This window comes from Neovison vison, chromosome 11 (genome assembly GCF_020171115.1).
Source record: "Neovison vison isolate M4711 chromosome 11, ASM_NN_V1, whole genome shotgun sequence".
In the NCBI taxonomy this organism is placed as follows: domain Eukaryota; kingdom Metazoa; phylum Chordata; class Mammalia; order Carnivora; family Mustelidae; genus Neogale; species Neogale vison.
Window position 1 is genome coordinate 201,724,148 of NC_058101.1, and position 20,779 is coordinate 201,744,926.

A 20,779-nucleotide genomic window follows, 5' to 3' on the forward strand; every position below is an offset into this window, starting at 1 on the left:
AGCAAAGACACCTTAGCTCTTCTGGAGTGACCATTAGCCATTTTTTATGAGATGTTACATCTTATTTTTAAAAAGAGTTTCACTGAGATATAATCCGTGTGTCATACCACTTTTTCACTGAAGGCATTACATTATGGTAAATAAAAGAAACCGGTCACAAAATCCCACAAGTTCATTTATGTGACATGTCCGGCATAGGCAAATCCATATGGACAAAAAGTAGATTACAAATTGCCTGAGTCTGCAGGCTGGGATGGGGGTTGCCGACGGGTATGGGCTTCCTTTTGGGGGGGTGTGATAAAATTGCTCTAAAATTAGATCATGGTGCTAGAGGTGCTTTATTTTGAGAAATTTCCAACTGCCCCGTATTTTCCCATCTTCACTTGTCTTTTATTTTCTTCTGAAGAACAGGCAGGCTTCTGTTTCCTCAGACCTGGTTAAGACTTTCCTCTACATTCTAACAGAAAAATTGGCTTGGCTATATTCGAGATGTGCGCGTGCAGACAGAGGGACACTTGGAGTTCGTGGAAGCACCGACACTGGCTGGTTTTCATCACAACCGCTCCCAGCAAGAGTTCTCTTTTGTCCTCTGTTGCCCCCTCAGTAACCAGAACTCCCAATACTTTGATAAATAACTTCGATATGTTTTTTCACTGATTAATACTGTCCATTTAATAGCTTCTCGCATTTAAAGAAGGGTCTAGAGTTGACCCCACTCCCCATACACACGCAATCACATTCAACTTGTCCTTTGTTTTTCATTTCAAAGATGATGGAAGCCAACAAGCTCATGTTATAATTTCACTGTGCCCATACCATTTTTTCTTCTTCCTTTAAAATTTGAAATCTTAGCAAGACTGAGTTTGAACCTATACTCTCTTTTCAATTTAATAAGGTCAAGTTTACTTAAATTAAACTATGTTGAAAGTAGAAATGTCAGTTATTTATTACTTTAGCTGTATTCTCTCAATATATTTTATTTAGTGTTCTTAGAAAATGTGGATAACCCTAAAATAATTAAATGTATAGCAATAGAGCAATATATATTCTGAATGGTTTATTTTAAATCTTGCCCACATAACTCATAAACGGAAGTTTTGAAAAGAGGTTACCTCTTGGATATTTTACTAGAATATGTTTCCTGACAAAATTACATATTATGACATTCTACTTGGAAGACATATGGTCTAAGCTGTGAATCTGTCTGTCTAAGCTCCATTTTGCCCTTTGAGTCATCTAATTATTTTATAAAAGCCACAGAATCACAAGGCCAAGATTCTTATAAAGTGAAATATATAATATCCACAATGAAAAACAACACGTTCAGTTAAGCTGCCGTTATACCAAAAAAAAAAAAAGGAGCAATCTGCACCAAACTTATTTTTTGTCTCTTATGATTAGCCTTTTATCACTCATACAATCTACAAAATCATGTAATATGAATTATGTAATATTTAGCCTTATAAAACCCTTTCTGTTTAATATTTTAATATATTTCAAAATATATTCAATATATATTTCAATATGAGTACTTTTTTTCAAGACTACTGCTTCATAAGGATACACTACTTATATTCATACTGTTAAGATGGCATGTGTAGAATATGAAAAGCTACTGGATACAGACTCTAAGCCTGACCCTGATGTAAGGCTTCAATAAGGTTTCAATAAATCAGGAACTTACTTGCCACACAGTCTAGAAAAGCCACTTCACTACTTTGGGTCTCAGTTTCTCCATCAATGGGAACCCCCGAGGGGCTCCATTGAAGACCAGAGGAGCCACATAGAACCTTCCAACATCTAAACCATACCTGACCTATAGCAAGTGAAGGATTCAACAAATAATGCCATCTTTAGCACCACTGTCCTGACTTCTGTTTAGGATTCTGCCATCTCATCAACTGTTCTGGTTGAGGATTTAAGGTCTCTGAAAAAAAAAAAAAAACTGTTTAAATTTAAAATTTTAAATTAAAATTTTTTTTTTAATTTTAAATAGATATTTAGAAAAATGATCACTAGACATGTAGTCCTCATTTAGTATCAGTAGGTGATATAGTCCCTGTTCCAAGTTATTAGCATTCTGTGAAGTCAACGCTTATGGCAAGGCAGCTAGCAACCTAGGACTGGCAGCTCCGTTTCACTAGCAATTGGTTTCATATTGACGTTCAGGAGAAAATGAGGGGTGAGGACTTTCGTGAAGCGGAGTGTATAAGGAACAGATTGGAAAACGGATCACAAAAGACAGAGCAAATTAATATGAAGCAGGCTTCCTGAGAAGTCTACCATCTTGGAAATCCACGCTCCCTGGAATTGGGGTAGGGGCTAGTTAGCTGATGATTGTGGCTCTGCATGAATGTGAATCCTTGGATACTAAATATTGTTTATTTTTCACCTTTCTTAAAAAAACCGTAAGCTAAAATGTCCATCAAACAGAAATCTATCGTGAATACCTCCCACATCAAGCAATATAGCTATATACATATATAGAATATTGTCAGCTTCCCAGACAGACCAACAAGTACCTTTCCTATGACTGCCTGACGTCTCACTGACCATCTTGTACTTGTTTCATGTGAACTTTGTTTCTATGTGCTTCCTTTTGTTATCAATCATATCTTTCCTATTACTTGGTTTAATTGTCCCTATTAGCTTTTCATTATAGCTTTTGGTATTGCTCTATTGGTAATTTTCAACAAAAATCACAAAATACATATTTAATTTATTGTAGTGTCTAAGAACGCAATGTTTTTCCTATCAAACAATGCACAAGATAGTATTTTTAAACTGCGTTTAGCCTCCTGCCTTTTTTTGGTCCTTGCTATATTTTTTACTTCTACACACTTTATAAACAAAAACATTATCCCTGTATGTATTATTATTGCTTTAAATAGTTCATACTCTTGGATATATGTACTCATATATTTATAAATTCTAATGGTATTTGTTCCTTCCTATACTTACACGTTTCTAAAAGAAGCATTTAGTATTTGTTATGTGACCCGCTAGTGATGAGGTCTGCATTTTCTTTATCATAACATCTTTATTTTACTTCAATTTTCAAAGACATGTTCCTGGAATATTGTATTCTCTATGGGGAGTTTTTGTTTCTTTTATCACTTTAAAGTTTCCATTTCATTATCTCTTGGTTTCTGTAATTTCTGTTGCTGTTGGTCTTCCTAATCTTTTGTTATTAACAATTTTGTACAAAATATCTGTGTGGTGTTTTACTTATATTTATTCTGCTTGGGGTTTGATGAGCTTTTTCAATCAGTGATAAATATCTCACCAGAATTGTCTCCCAGAATTATTTTTGCCTTATTATTACTCTTAATTTTTTTTTTTTTTTTTTTTTTAAGTAAGCTCTCAGCCCAACAGGGGCTCAAACAACCCCGAGATCAGGAGTCGCATATGCTCTACCAACTGAGTCTACCGGGTTCCCCTTGCTTTCTTCCTAAGACTTAAATTATATTAGAAAATGTTTTTCTTTTACATGTATATATTCTGTTTTTTTCCTATTACTTTCATGTTTTCTTTCTGTGCTTTAGTTCAGTATTTTTCCCCTTACTTTAACTGCTTCAGGTTTTTGAATCTTATCTTTAGTTGGGTGCCTTTGTGGTTAAAGCCACCCAGTGCGTTCCTCATTTCAGGCGGGGTTTTATACTTCTCGAAGGTTTGCTGGATTGATGCATGCCGATTCTAATGTTGTTTTTAATACTTCCTTTCAACCACATTGTCTATCTTTCCTTCTAGTTAACTTATTATAGTTTGAAAATCTTTGGTCACTTTAATATTTGGATTATCTCTGAAATCTGTTGTTACTTACTTTCTTATCTTCAGATTGCTTATCAATTTTTCCTATTGCTTTGTCTAGCAATTTTTTATTCAGACTTTATATTATGGGTAATTTTTTAAAGTTTACCTTACTCTAACGGCATGTTGTTTTAGCAGAAAGTCAAATTACCAGTGGATACTAGTCAAAATACTAGTGGCTTTCCTTGATCCTTTTAAGCTTTGACAGGTTTTGTTAGAGTGTGTCTGTACCTAATTTTGATCTTACTCCTAGAGGAGAGAACTTATTCTTATAAGAATGGTCTTGATTTCTATGACACAGCCTTTCAAATGAGTACCTGAGATGTTCTCAAAGTCTTTTCACTCTGGCTGGTCAGAATCCTGTTATGGGGCGCCTGGGTGGCTCGGTGGGTTAAAGCCTCTGCCTTCGGTTCAGGTCACCATCCCAGAGTCCTGGGATGGAGCCCTGCATCGGGCTCTCTGCTCAGCCGGGAGCCTGCTTCCCCCTCTCTCTCTGCCTGCCTCTGCCTACTTGTGATCTCTGTCTGTCAAATAAATAAATAAAATCTTAAAAAAAAAAAAAAAAGAATCCTGTTGTATCTCAAACAATGAAAATTTTCAAATATCTGTTCTAATTTCAGTCTCCCAGGAGTTACTCTTTGATTTCCTGGACTCTCACCCTGCATACACTACAGCTTATGAATCAGACGAAGACTGACCAGGAATCCTAAGGACTGGAGAATGGAATGGAAATCTGGGAACAAGAAGGCCCAATGGCACTGGACAGAATGTGAAGACTTTTGTATGATACATTAGCATCTTCCAGGGTTGCCCACCACAGAAGCAGCATTATAAATAAGGATGTGTTCTACTGAGGATGTAGGATATTTAAGAAGTTTTATTGATCAACTATAAAACTGGATAGGAACCAGATTAATGATGGCCCTTGCAGGCTATGTTGAAAAGTTTTAATTTTATCCTCTAGAAGAAAAGGAGCTACTTTTCTCTGTGAAGAGCAGATTAGTAAGGATTACTGTTTTAGAAAGCAATTTAAACTGGTGTGAAGAGAACTGAGGAACACCCAGGAAGAGGGAAAACTTTGGGGGAAGGTGGTACCCTAATTCAGGAAAGGAGTAATTAGCATTCAGCAAGTGTTGAAAGAGCAGGGAGATCTGAGTGACATTTGGGAGTTAGAAAATACTTGATAAAAATTTAGATGTGAAAGGGGAAAGCAAAGGACACACATAAGCTGACTTCTTCATTTCCAATTTGGATGTAGATTCCATCGCAGGAAGACTGGAATTCAGTAGGATGGACTAACTGTAGTGAGAAAGGCTTTTACTTTAGTTTTGACACTTTGACATGAATTATTGGATTTAATCTCAGGTATATCTTTTACTATATTTTCCAATATGTGGACTACGGGTTAAGGAGACCAGAAGAAAACACAGTTTTGAGAACCATACTAGAAATTATGGTTTTGAAGAATCCACAATAAGAGGAATGGATACATGAAAATAGTAGGTATACCATTATGTATAAATTATGATTACAACCATCTGACATCGTATGTATGACCACATGTATAAAATTTTATGTAATTATATAAAGTCCAGCAAAAATTTATTTATAGGTTAATATGACCCCAGAACTGTGTGAAAGGCTAAAATTAGAGAGATCACTAAAATCCCTCCTTACTAAAAATATGGAAAAAAATTAATCCTCTACTGGGGTGAACTTACTAACATTTTATTCCATGGGTCATCAATTTCATATACAAGATATTAGAGAAACACAGGCAGGTTTTCCTTTCTTTTTAGTAAAGACGATGTACATTCTCCTATAAAGCCATGAAATGCTTTTAGATATTCACACTCAATATAGCCTACGCAGTAAAAATTAATCCCACATGTAACTCTGCAGTTCCATTTCTGCTGATGCTAAAAAGCATTTGGACTAGCCATTAGTAAAATACAGAGAAATCTATATGCCTGCTAAGACTCTTTCTCAGGCTTCAGGGTATACAAAGTTCAATCAGCAATGACTGTCAGATTAGATTTGGATAACATTTAGTGTGTATGATCACTGGTATTTCCTTTATCCTTTCTGCAATGAGGATTAATTGGGTTCATGACCTCGACAGAGGAAAAATGCCGATAGTTGTTGCCCAATGGACATTTAAGTTCCAGACGCTATCTTCTTGTGGCAATAGTGCTGTTCTATGCATATTAAAAGGAACGTAATAAACTGAAGAATGGACTAAAATGTATAATTTAAACACGGAAGTAGGCTTTTAAATTCGTTAAGTTGATTTGGAAACGGGAGCTTTTTTTTCGGTGATGGTGGCAATATGTTGAAGCGTATAGAAAGCGAAATGCAGATTTTGCTTGCATTAGGTTTGGAAACTAAAGTAATTATCAATCTCCCAAATTGAGATTTTGTTTTCTTTTCCTCTTTTAATTCTTTAATTTGACTCGTTCTAGAGGCAACGATCATAAGCTTATTTGTGACATGAGGGGAAAAAAATCTTAGAACTTGTATAACTGTGTCAAGTGAAACTGAGTTGCCTGTCTTTATGAAAAATAATAGGCTATAAAAATTACAAAGATGTTAAGAAAAAGCAGAAAGTGCAAAAAATGATGGCAGTAAGCGACATAATTCACACAGCAGAGAAGAGCTTCAAGTTGCCATAAATTCCTTCACAAAAGGAAAAGAGAAGATAAAGATGGATAAAAGCCTTTCAAGACAGGATGGACAGAACAAAGAACTTTAGGTAAGCTGCAGCTTAAATAATGATAAAAACCAATTAAATATTTTCCTCCATCTGAACTTCTGTATCTCAAAACAGGAAAGAAACCGAGGTTGATATTTTCTGGAAATGGCTTCTCTTCAAAACCTCCATTATGACCAGACTTCTAATTAACTTAGCTGTTAAAACCAATGATTCCCTCTAATTTTAGGGTTTTGTTTTGTTTTTTCTTTAAAGAAAGGAGTGCCCCATCCTGTCTGAGAGTGCCTTCGTAGCACACTTTGCTGCAAGTTGGAAGGGGACAGCGTAAACACGGACTCCTGCAGAGATGAAGTATACACCAGAAGCTTAGCGCCAGAGAAATGATCTTGGAAAGATGTGATAAATTTAGTATTATAAAAATCTCCACTTGAGAGTGACAGGAAATTGAAACAAAGTGTAAAGAAAAAGTGCAGTCTTTAAAGGCCCATTTATAAATGTCCCAGTATCAAGGAGACCTATTTCTAAAGACAGAATTTCAATTCATTGTGGTGTTAGGTGTCAGTGACAAGAGACACAGGTCAATCCTTAGTCAACGACAAAAGGCAAATGGATGGCAAATATTTATAAATATACTAAACTACTCATGGAAGGTCATATAAACACCAAGTACTTTTTAACTCAACCCTGAACGGCATAATTGCTTATTACTCATCCTGACCTCAGAAAAGAAATTCACCTTTAATATCAGCGGCCGAACATACATGGTTTCCTTCCCCCAGGAACGGTTGTTGGAGGTCCATTTCCCAGTGCATAGCAAGAACTGCACTGGGGGAAGTAAAACAAGGGTGATTTTTTTTGGTGATTTCATTGTCCTTTCAAAGGGTAAACACCCTCACACTTGACTAAAGATATTCTAAAGGATATTCTTATATGCTGTGTAACTGAATATTTTAAGAGGCATCTTTAGATTTGGGGAATAATTATTCTATGTTACAACATTTCAAGGTAACTTTAACGTGTAAATCTCAAAAAAAGTCAAAGAAAAATACTTTCCTTTGATCATTCTTTTTCTTACGACGATAGCATATTTTCAAAGAAAAACAAGGATATGATGAAACAAGATAAAATTTATCAAAAGCTCACCATCCAGAAACAATCATAGTTAACATTTTGGTGAAAATTCTGTTCATTATTCTTACTTCACAGATACAATTATCAACCTATTTTAACAAGAGAATCATGCTGGATATGCTTTCTGGTAGTCCGCATTTCTTTTTAGGCTACTGTATAATAGATTTTTTTTTTCAAAGTGCTCTGCTTAATATAATTGTCAAATATGTCATAGATGTAGACCGGATATTTAGTCATTCAGAAAAAGGTTCATTTTTTCATGGCTAATATTTTTGCTATTAAGTGCCTACGGGTATGTATGACTAATATTAATTCAAGCATTATTATCTTACTTTTTTATGAGGATAACTCTCTAGATGCAACTATAGATTTTTAAAAAAATGATCGTCAAAATACTGTACACCAGGTTTTGTCACTAACAAAGCATACAGTTTTATGAGTTCCTAATAATCATTTTATCATCATGAATTTAAAAAAATGGAAGGAACTAAGGGGCAAAAAACCACCAGGAACATTTCTTAAATTCAAAGAATAATGCTGCTTTGGATGTGGAATTTTGTTCTTTACTTGTAGAATATCGTATACTTCAATTCCCAGTGAGCTCGGCCTATGCTCAACAGTGGAAAAATGAAAGGCAGATTTTCTACAAATAAAAATAAGGAGCATCTACATCAGGGAAGCCATCTAGTTAAGGAAACCTAGTTAAAAATAAGTATAAAAAAGGTTCATCTCCCTTTAGCACATAATGTTTATGCACGTGTTGTATGTACAGACACATATGTTTAAAGAAAAAATAGATGCCTACAATTTTATGGAACATGAAATGTGTTGCAAAGAGTAAAAAACATCATGAATCTTCTTTTTCTTAAGATTTTATTTATTTATTTGTCAGAGAGAGAGAGATCACAGGTAGGCAGAGAGGCAGGCAGAGAGAGAGGGGAAGCAGGCTCCCTGCCGAGCAAGGAGCCCGATGCGGAACTCGATCCCAGGACCCTGGGATCATGACCTGAGCCAAAGGCAGATGCTTAATTAACTGAGCCACCCAGGCATCCCCTGAAACTTCAGAAAGTTTCAGAACTTTCTGAAAAAGAAAATGTCCATTCTACAATACATCATGAGTGTAATGTCCTTCCTGTATTAAGTGCCCCCAAAATCTTTTTGCTCTACCCTCATATTGCTCAACTAGCATGAAGCGATCTTAACTAAAATTCAATAATCCTTGAACAGACAAAAACTGTCAGGAGTACTCTCTCCTTCTGGAGGGGGGACATGGAATCAAATTTGTGTGAATTCACCTGAGATGGGACAGTAAGAACCAATGCCTGGTTTTACTGGGTGTGTTTGTTGCTTCATGACTTTCTGGCTAAGGAAGAGAAACTTGATGGAAAGAAACTGCATGAGCACTGGCAACACGGCTGGACTGTGATCTACACATGCTTAATTGACTGCTTTCTGTTGAGTCAGTGAATAAATACTCAAAGCTCCCTATTTCTCTTTGTGGACGACTTTTTGATCAGTGCGATTGCTAAGCATTAGATGAGATTATCAGTGGAGTCTGAAAGATGCAGCAACCAGAATTGTGTTCCTGTTACGTAACTGTATGAGAAATGATGGGTGTTAAGTTTCACAGTTTTATACGAAGTCCCAGAGGTGTAATATAGGGGTAGGAGCCTGGAGAATTTGTTTCAGCCAGTTTGAAAAAGGATGATTATTACCCAGAGATGCCAAATAAAAGCAGACCTTTTTTAATATAATGCTAAGTAGAAACAAAAATAATGCTGAGATGCTAAGATCACTTTCATTTTTTAATGTACACTCATGACAAAGGAAAAAAGATTACTATTTCATGGAAGACACATTCTTCAGCATAGGATTTTCTGGAGAATATGTGAAATATAGAATCTCATGTGATTCGCGTTTGCTTCACTGGAGAAGCAAAGACCACTATGGCTACTGCATCTGAAATGGTCTGGAAATTTCAAGGCGGCACTGAATATGGCTTGCATCCTTTCATTTAAAATGCAAGGCCTGTTTGTCCTTGTTGACAAGAATTAGCAATTAAAGTCAATTAAGAAGAAATAGAATTTAAAAATAGATTCAGCTTTCTGTGCATGATGAGTTAACTTTCTCAAGATAAGTCTAGGTTTTAATATTTTTGTTCCCCCAAAGTCATAAGCATCCTTATTGTTTTTCTCATTTATAAAGGGAAATGACAGAATCTATGGTCCCCCTATCCCCGGCCTTCATTATTAATTTAATGAGCGAGGCTCCAAACTGATCAATTTTTTTGTCCTTACCTAAGCATTTGGACCAAGTACACCGCAAGGATCGCAACTCGTGGGGTGTCCCTGCAGCATCTCTCTTGCTATTAACATAAACTTTGTAAGTCAAGTGTATTTGTTAAGCCCCTCCATGTGCAAAACACTCGGTTATGGGTTATGTATGATGATGAGATGCGGGGGGCGGGCGGGGAATGGGAAATGCAGCTCTTCTATTTCAGGAACTTATAATCCATGTTTATGCAAAATTTCCCTCACAGGGCCATTGATAAGATGGCATTCTGCAAGTTTGGTTTTCCTTTTCTGATTCAAAGTGCCACATGCAACTGTTTAAAATTAAATGATACAGAAAAATTTAGACTGAATCAACTTACCCCCTTCTTTCCACTGAGCAGTCTTCAGAGACAATCATTTTCAATTATTTATATTTTTGATTCTTCCGATGCTTAACTCTTTCTCCAAATACCATGGTCACGGTGCTGTTTCGATTCACCAGCTATACACATTATCCATTTACAGGCTGCAATGAAATATGTGGATTAAAAAAAAACATCCTCAACTTTCACTGCTCTCTCCTTTTAGTATTTAGCCATTTTTCTGGTCAATCTAACTTTTTTCTAACCATCATCTTTGTCGTTTTCAATGAAACACTTAAGATTCTCTTCTTCATAGGCTTGGGCTGCCATAACAAAATACCTTCGTCTGGGGAGCTTAAACAATAGAAATGTATTCCTCACGGTTCTGAAGGCGGGGAAGTTCAAGGTTAAGGTGGGACCGATTCTATTTCCGGGGAGAGCCCTCCTACCGGCTTCCAGCACCGTGTCCTCACCTAGTGGAGAGAGCGTGCGTGAGAGCACCAGGGTGAACAAGAGAGCCAGGAGTGTGTAAATCAGCTTCTGCTGTCTCCACTATGACACTAATTCCATTTTGAGAACTCCACACACTCACGCCCTCACGTAACTACGTTTACACTCTAATGGCCCCATCTCCAAATACCTTCCCCTTGGGGGTTAGGGCTTCAAAATACAAAAGTTTAGGGCATACAAACATTAAGAAATACAAAGCTATGTAACATAACACTTAATATTTATTATTTTTTTAAACTCCTCATAGTATGAGAAGAGGATATCCTGTCTTTCTCCTTAACCCTACTTCAACCACCCTCCAAATCCTGTCATCTAAACTTTCTACAACTTTAATTTTTATCTTGTCAAGATTCAAAACTTTCTATTCCATGCAGCCCAAATTCAAATATCCAAGACTTGAACACAGTGCAATGGCACAGTTTAAGATGACCAAGAAATAGAGCAAATTATTAATTACTGTGGAATCAGCCCCCCACCCCCAAGCAGTATCACAAGACGTGTGTCTTAACTTGATGGAGACCGTTGCTGTCACAGTGACAAGGCTTCTGTTGTTATTGCCAGGGCTAATGCGCCCTTACTGGAGATCCCTAGTGACAATAACGCCACAATCCATTTGCTTCTTTTTCTATTCTGGATCGTGACTTCATCATACTGTTTTTAATCTTTGTTATGCCTTGAAATCACTAAGATTTTTCTGGCTTTTGGTTACCCCATCTTTTATTTTTTTAAGATTTTAATAGAGAGAGAAAAATAGTGAGAGGGAAAGAGCATGTCAGAGGGAGTAAGAAGCAGACTCCCCACGGAGCAGGGAGCCCCACGTGGGGCTCGATCCCAGGACCCTGAGAACACAACCTGAGCTGAAGACAGACGCTTAACCAACTGAGCCACCCAGAAAACCCCTGCTTACCCCATCTGTCAAATAAAAAGAATTCCACTTTTCAAGGATAGGCTTCTTGGGCTAAATGGGCTCTTTTTAAATTTATGTCAAATAACACCTAAGTACTAGTTTGGCCCTCATTCTGCATTTTTTTTCTCATGTCATCGCTTTGTTGGTTCTATTGCTCACTGCAAAGAATTTCTCCCATGCTTTGGTATCACTTTTATTATAGTGTATGTGCTGCCGAAGAGAGCACTGACATCACTTTTATTTTGCTTACGCAGTTTCTTAAAAAAAATTTTTTTTCACAAAGTAAATATGGAATATACATCTTCCTCTATGCTTAACTTCCATAAAATTCTATGTTTTTCTAGTGCACCAAGAGCTGTCTTATTGTCATCCAGCTTCCACTGGAAGGGACAGTTATCTAATTACTTTATAGTGGCATGTTTCTTTAAAGGTTCATATTTTTTTCCTACCTGAAACCTTTTTTTACCTAATTTTGGTGTTCAAAATTATTACAAAGATATGGCTATATATGATTCATTCATCCTACTTGTCGTTCCCCAGACCCTTCTTTACTTCTTATTTATCTACTGAGAAAAAAGATAGTATAACGTATGTGGACACAAGATTTTTATGATTGTTTGTAGAACACACACCCACGAAATCAGTTCCAAGCAGAGTAAAGAATATACAAATACCACAGAAGTATCTTCTTCCCACTGCAGGTTTTACTGTCCTGAACTGTGTTATTTACAAGCTTTGCTCTGAAGTTTTTAACTCAATGATAAACAACAGATGAGCTGTTTAAAAAAAAAATGATAGAAATAAAATCATACTATTTTTTTCTGTGACTATACCATTTCCTACTCCTTTTTCTCCCACATAAATCCATTTTAAGTCATGTAATTCTAGTGTCTTCACTTCCACTGTAGTAGATTATTCCATTTTGTGAATACACTACAACATTGTTATTTTACTGTCAGTGGACGTGTGAATCACGGCCAATATTTTACTTCAGAAGTGATACTGTTTATATACTCTCATACACTAGGGGATGCATTTGCCCCATATGTACAAGACTTTGTGGGCTACATATGATCTCCATTTACTAGGTAATGATAGAGTTCTTGTGTTTGAAACAGCATAAACTGCATCAGGAGTCTATGAATTTTCATAGTCTCTGATTTCTTAATTTCTGTCAGTATGGGAAGTATGAAATAGTAGGTGTTGTGGTTTTAATCTATAGCCCTGATTACTATGTTCATTCTCGAAACGCGGTCTCTTCCATGTAAAATGGCCATTTGTGCATGGCTTTTATTCAACACTCTCTCCCTGTCTCTTCAGACTTTCTTGCTTTTTTCAATCATGGTTCACGATAAACCATTAATTCATTTCATATTTCTGGACTTTGATTCTCTTAAATTGTTTAGAATATATTCTTTTAAATTATAAAGAGACTTTGAGCCTTTTCATTTTGGTTGTATCACTTGATGAACAAAGTATGTTCATTAGATTAATGTGTACCAAGAACTGCTTTATGAAATGCTTTGTTTAAGAAGTCCTTCTCAAGGTGCCAGGGTGGCTCAGTCGGTTAAGCATCTACCTTCAGTTCAGGTCATGATCCCAGGGTCCTGGGATCACGCCCTGTGTCCGGCTCCCTGCTCAGCAGGGAGTCTGCTTCTCCCTCTGCCTCTGACCACCTCCCGGTTTGCACCTGTGATATGTCTCTCTCTCAAATAAATTATATCTTTAAGAAAATTATTTTTAAAAATCCTTCTCTACCCTCCTCCATCATAAAACCATTCTCTTATGTCTTCTAAATTAAAAATAGTTCATTTCTTCTAAAATATTCTATTTCCTCTGGAATTGATTTTACAATATAACGGTAAGTAAGGATCCAATTTCATTTTCCCTTATATAGATAACCAATTTACTAGCACCGTTTATTTGTCGGATCCTTGTTTTCCAACTTTTTATCTATAATACCAAATCTGGCATCACAGACTGTTTCAGTATTTATGTGGATCTACTCTTTGACACTCAGTTCCATTATTGATCCGTGAGCTCTGGGCAATACTCCACTTCCACCTTGATGTTGGGAGGCACAATCCCCCACAGGTCTCTTGTGATCCCATGTCTCCAACCCTCCTTTCCCAGAACCCGATCTATGACTGTGTGTACAACCAACATCCTTGAGAGATGAGGTGATGTGTGCCCTTGGCTTGGTTCTACAGATGAGCCAGACCCCAGGCTGGGATCACTACCTGGGTATGAACACCAGCTGCCAAATCTGTGTCCTGGCTGTTGCGAGACCCACCCCCTTCTCCAACACAGTCACATTCCCAGTGGATGGCCCAGGAAGATTCCTCTGCCATGCCCTGTGACTGAATACCAGAGGGAGGACTCCGGCAATGTGGCCCACATGGCTGCGGACTGGGGAGCTGGGCGTCCTTCTTGGTTTCTCTTTTCCCACTCGAGGTCCTGAGGCTCAGGGAGACTCTCTCAGCATAGGACTGCGCTGACCTGGGAGACAGGTCAACATGGAGCTACTCTCTTACCTTCCAAAGCGGTCTGTCTTGGCCTCCCTGGTGCAGCGGGTGCTTCTGCCACAGTCCAGTGTTGTAGGATTCTCCCAATTCCTTGTTCGTGGGCAGTTGTTAGTCATTCCTGTGAGGAGTCATCAGGGGCAACCTGTCACCATCACCATCTTGATGGAATCACCACCAATTTTGTTCATTACTGCAAAAGATCAATTTTGGTCTATGGTAATTTCTGTATTGACTTTGTTTTCACATATATGTATTATTACTCTTTTTAGGCTTTTTGTCTTTATCTTTTTTCTAGCTTTTAAATGTGGCAACTCCAGTTTTTAATTTTTTTTTTGAAGATTTTATTTATTTATTTGACAGAGAGAGAGACACAAGTAGGCAGAGAGGCAGGTAGAGAGTGGGGGAAAACAGGCTCCCTGCCGAGCAGAGAGCCCGATGCGGGGCTCGATCCCGGGACCCTGAGATCATGACCTGAGCTGAAGGCAGAGGCTTTAATCCACTGAGCCACCCAGGCGCCCCCAGTTTTTAATTTTAAGACCAATGTTCTAGCCTAATATAAATATTATAGCTATAAATTTGTCAGCACCGAGCTGTACCCACCTCTACTGGAACAGCTTCATTTCATATCATTTTTCATCAGTCTAAAGAACTTCCTTTAGCATTAAGTGTACTGTATGTGCTGACGATGAATTCTGTTAGTTATTATTTATAATTTTTACAGTCTAAAAATATCTTTATTCCACATCCTTTGGGTTATTCTCCCTGGAGGTATCATCTTTGGTTCAGCAGTTTTGGGAGTCTTTCTTTCTTTTATTAGATTTCATTTTATTTATTTGAGAGAGAGAATGAGAGAGACCGAGCATGAGCCCAGGAGAGAGGCAGAGGGAGAGGGAAAAACAGACTTCCTGCTGAGCAGGGGGCCCAGCACAGGGCTCCATCCCAAGACCCTGAGATCATGACCCAAGTTGAAGGCAGATGCTAACCCACTAGCTACCCAGGCTCCCCTGGTTTTGTTTTTCCTGCAGCAATTTAAAGATGCTATTACATTATTGACACAATTTCTGATGACTTGTCTACAGATTTTTGAACTGATGTTAGCCTTAAAGTATCATACTTCTTTCTTCAATTCTTTGAAAATTTCCTCGTTGATTTTTAGTTGCTTGATTATGCTTTGCCTAGGCATGGTTTTTTTTTTCCTTTTTATTCCATCCTTTAGGTATTTTCTGACATTCTCGAATCTGTCAATTTATATTTCTCATCAGATTTTTGAATTTTCTGCCATAATTTCTATAAACAGTATTTTTCTGCTACATTACCTTTCTTTCCTCTGTTTTAGGACTTCAATTACAAATATTTTAGGCTGATAACACCCACAGTACCTTAGTTTCTGTTCACTTGATAAAAATTGTTTCGCTGTATTATTCTCCATTTAGAAATGCCATGGCTCTGTGGTTATATGGTGTTCTCCTTTTTCATCTATCACTCTGCTTCTCCTCCTAATTATACTATGTATACTGTATATGTAAATGTATTTTGTATGTATATGTAAATGTATTTTGCATATGTATACATAAAATATAGGTATATTATACTTCTCATAATTATACTAATGTTTATTAACAATAAAATGCCTATAATAAAATCAAACTAGAAGGTCCAAAAGATATATTTAAGCAAAGTTAAATATTAAGTAAAATGTATTAACAACTGTCAAACTTCACTGGCAATTTAAATATATCTTTGGATGGAATTTAAAGCAAATCTGTGAAATGAACATTAAGGTTGCTTAGTGGATGCCTTGATGTCTTGCAAAACAAAGAATATTTCAAGTACAGTGATATAAATTTTTAAAAAGGATTGATTCTAGAAAGAAACAAAAAAAAGTACTTACCAAAAAATTATTTTAAAAAAATTTTCTGTAGCTACAATATATTAAAAAATAAAGCCCTCCTACAGTAAATATGTTGAAAATAAATATGAATATTTTCCAAGATGATCAGAATATTTATTACTATACATTCAAATACTAAAGAATAATCTATACTATTAGAGAAGACAGTTTTACTTTTGCAGCTCATAAACCTGATAGTTTTCATGTTAATAAATTTTTTTCACCTGAAGCTGTATTTATTTCTTTGAAGAATGAAATTCTGGTTACATTGTTTTTATTTTCATCCATACTTCTGAAATGCGTATGATGTTTACATGCTAATTTCCAACAGATACTATACATATTGCATTTTAAAATATGTTAAAATAAATGCTCAGAAAAAAACTCTCCTAATTTCTCATTCTGAATCTATAAATTATTAATTTGAAGGCAGGCTGGTTATTTTATTAGTATAATTCATTTTCATATGCTTAAATATCACTTATTTGAAAACATTGTTTTAGATATGCTTAATAATATGCTTGAATATACACCGTCTAATTTAGGGAACGGTGTGGAAAGAGGCTATTCCTATAACTGAATAAGTCCATTTAAATGTTCCATGATTTATTCAGCCATATTCCCTTAGTGTTGAGTGAGGCATTTACAGTCTCTTACATTATTTCAGAGGATTAGAAAATTTACAGAATACCAAAATCTTACTGCTTTTGAGCAAAAATTACATATTATGAAAACAAAATTAAACATTAAGTAACATTTCCATGGATTCAGGTAACCAATCAATAAAGAATTTTGGAAGAAAGATTCAGGAAGAGAGAAATCTACCCTCCCATACTATGGGTATTTTATTTTATGTAATCTAGGATACATGCAAATGCAAATGTATTTGACTCTTTTCTGTTTTAAAGTATTCCTAAGGGGCACCTGGGTGGCTCAGTGGGTTAAAACCTTTGCCTTCGGCTCCGGTCGTGATCCCAGGGTCCTGGGATAGAGCCCCACATCGGACTCTCTGCTCAGCAGGGAGCCTGCTTCCCTTCCTCTGTCTCTGCCTGCGTCTCTGCCTACTTGTGATCTCTGTCGGATAAGTAAATAAAATCTTCGAAAAAAAAAGAGAAAAAAAAAACTATTCTTAAAAAAATGACTTTCCAATGGCAGTAAGCAACATCCATATTTTAAAATTATATTTAAAATGTGATAGTATTTCAAGTTTTATAACTAAGAATAACTTAAAAATTGATGCAATACAATTAAAAAGATGCTTTCGCGGAGGTCGATAACTATTCACACAAAGTAATTCTGTCATTTCAAAATCCAGAATTATAAATAGATCGAGATTCTCCATACTTGTGAGTTAGATGTTAATGCTGGAAATATATTTTCTAGATATTCTTAAACCTGTCCTTTAGTTCATATGTTAAAATTTTGTCACTGTTATTGAATCTTATATTTATAATAAAAATGATTTTAATATCAATTTTTGGATAAAATTATTCAATGAACATTCCTTTATAGGTAAAAATGAAAATAATGAGAAAAATGAAACGTATTATTTTTCCAAGCTTTACTGAAATATAACTGATATATACCATTGTTTAAGTTTAAGGTACTCAACATGATGGTTTGTTACATGTAGACATTACACATGAGTAACACAATAAAGTTAGTTAATACATCTATTAACCCACATAATTACAATTTATGTGTGTGTGGTTAGAATCTGTTTTCTTGGCAACTTTCAATCATATAACATAGTATTATTAACTATAATCACAATACTGAATATTAGATTCCAATATTCATCCAATATAACTGGAAGTCTATAGCCTTTGACCAATATCACCTCTTTTCCTCAATCATCAACCCCTGGAAACTCTGTTTCTAGGAGTTAGACATTTTTTTTTTCAGATCCCACATATAAATGAGATCATACCGTATTTATCTTTTCCTGCCTGATTTATTTTATTTAATTCTCTTAAAAGCCTCTCATTCCAGATTGTCTCCCTTCATCTTGTTGACTTTCTTTTGCTGTGAAGGTTTTAGTATGATGTAGTCCCACTAGCTTATTTTTACTTTTTTGTGGGTTTTTTTTTTTATGTCATACCCCCCAAAATTATTGTCAATGCCAATGTTAAGGAGCTTTTTCTGTTTTCTTCTGAGAGGTTTAGGGGTGCAAGTCTTAGATTTAAGTCTTTAGCCCATTTCAAGTTAATTTATGTGAGTGGTGTAAGAAAGGGATTGAATTTCATTATTTTGCATGTGAATATCCAGTTTTCCCAAATCAGTTATTGAAAAAGCTATATTTTCCCAAGTAATCCAGGCTCCCCTGTAAGATATTACCTGAACCCACCTGGGGGCATTTATTTTGGGGCTCTAGTCTACCTTGTGCATTTGAAAGAGTGGACACCTCTTCTAGTCTTTACACTGATTTCAGCAGGTAATGACAATCTCCTGTCTGTTCCCTGGGTGAATCCAATTATCTCTGGAATCATAGTCAAGCTGGATCAGAAAATGTGAAAAGGCTGTAGATGGGTCTGTAGTGGGGTCTGCAGTTGGTGGGCATGTTACAAGGGACTCAGATCCCATCTGGTCACTGGGTGGATGGGACTGCCCCCATTGCCTTGTTCAGTAGGGTGGCACTGAGGTTTTCAGGGTCCTCAGACAGTGGGCCGATTACTAGATGTTAAGACAGTATGGCTTTTGCCAGGTCCATGGCCTCGTCACTGGATGGGCAATAATGGCCCGGGATCACAGTCAAGGATAGGGACCGTGTCCCAGGGCTGTTTCAGTTTCCAAGGCCGAGTGTGAGGTCTACAAACCTGACTCTTGAGGCACAGATGGGTGTGTCTCCTTCTAGATCCATGGGAGAGCTGGATTGTTCCCTGACCAAGACACGGAGGGGCTAGTGGCAAATAGAGGGCACTTCTGCGATCTCCATGAGGGTAGACAAAGTACTTCCAAATGGGTCCTGGGGCTGACAGGTCTGCTGGGGGATTGCACCTGTGATAGAGTTAGAGCTGAGTGCAGTACTCTTCAGGATCTCTGGGGCTGTAGCTGGAAGTACCCCCAGCTAGGACCCTAGACCCTCAGGACTGCTGGCAGACTATGACTATGAAGAAGCTGGAGCCACAAAGAAAGACTTTTCAAAACCTCCAGGGATGTAGATAGAAACTTTTCTTGCCTGGTTCCTGTGCCAACAGGCCAGTTATGGCACTCCGGCTGGGAAGGGGTGGTGCCTATTATAGGGCCCCTTCAGGATCTCCAAGAGCACATATAGGAATGTCTCCTGCTGGGTTCCTGTGCCACCAGGACTGTGGTTGGAACAGGATAGAGCCCAGTGACAGGGTCCTTTCAGAATTTCAAGTTTGATCGAGTTTGGGGGCTTACCTCCAAGTGTTTCCAGACCACGGCCAAGGTGGGGGGTGCTAATGCCAGGTTTGGGGGGCATTTCAGAGTCCACAGCCAGTACTAAGGACTAGATGTCTATTACCTGATGTATAGGTAGAAATGACTCGGTCCCTTGGTAATGATGTTGGTGACAGACCCAAATCCAAATGAGGCTGCAGAGGAGCTGTCAGGAAGAACAGTTCTTTCTTTTCTGTAGCTGGACCAGTCCATGAGTCAGTTGCATGGTTTCAAGCTGTCTGCTCAAAATGGCTCTTCTTGGTCTTAGACTACACCAGCATTTCATTGTCTTCTATCTGGGTCCCAAAGCTTCCATGAAAGCACATTTTTCTAAAGACAGATGCCAAATTATTATTGTTAAGGGGAAGATACATGCTACATATCTCTTATTCGGCCATTTTGTTGATACCTATCCCTTGCTCCTCAAAAAAATTTTTTTTCTTAATGGATCACTCAGTTCAATATGAATAAACTGTTTGAACTGTTTTTCTCATAGCAAACAAATAATTTGCCTATGAAACATATAACTTTAGTATAAAAAGCATCTTCTGGGTTATAAAAAACTATCATTGCTCGTATAAACAGCTGGCTCATGTACAAGTAGTTCAATTTTTCTAAGACAATGTACTTTATGGATTAAGGTTTGTATTTCATATTTTAACTCTATTTTATGTTTTTACATGCCAGTGCTAATTATAAAAAAAAAACTGACAATATAACAGAATTATGATGGCTCATTTAGTAGAAAGATGGGTTTAGTAATGTATATAAAATTATTAAGGACTTCCAGGGAACACGGTGGAATAGAAGGCTCCTAAGCTTGCCTTTTCCCATAGATACAACTAGATAAATATCCACATCAGTATAAATAACCCAGAAAATGACCCCAAAATGGGCAGAACAGAACCTCCACAGCTAAACATAGAAAAGAGGCCACACTGAAGAGGGTAGATAAGGTGAAGATGCCATTAAGAGCCAAATGGACCCTTGGGACTGTCCATGGGAGGAAGGGTTGAGTGGGCATGGAGAGAGGACCAGATATCCTTACCAGGCACCCCAGGCATGGAGTAACCACACAGTGAAGATAAATCTATATAACATTTGGCTTTGGAAACCAGAGAGGCCTAAAAAATCAGTGGAGCTTAACATAAACAATTTTAAAAATCAGCAGGCATGGCTCTGGGAGAGCCTAGAGGACAGAGTCCTCAGAATGCCAGCTTTTGAAGAGACAGCACAACAAACAGATATAGCACAGAAG

The 20,779-nt window shown here is 37.0% G+C and overlaps 1 long non-coding RNA gene across 1 annotated transcript; it reads right to left on the reverse strand.

Annotated features, from left to right (window-relative positions):
- Positions 1-1,534: 1,534 nt before the first annotated feature.
- Positions 1,535-19,843, reverse strand: LOC122889158. The gene is made up of 4 exons (XR_006380824.1): positions 19,607-19,843; positions 14,238-14,418; positions 10,305-10,450; positions 1,535-1,927 (listed from the first exon to the last, which is right to left on the reverse strand). It is a non-coding gene; the product is annotated as an uncharacterized LOC122889158 (long non-coding RNA).
- Between the last annotated feature and the right edge of the window lie 936 nt (positions 19,844-20,779).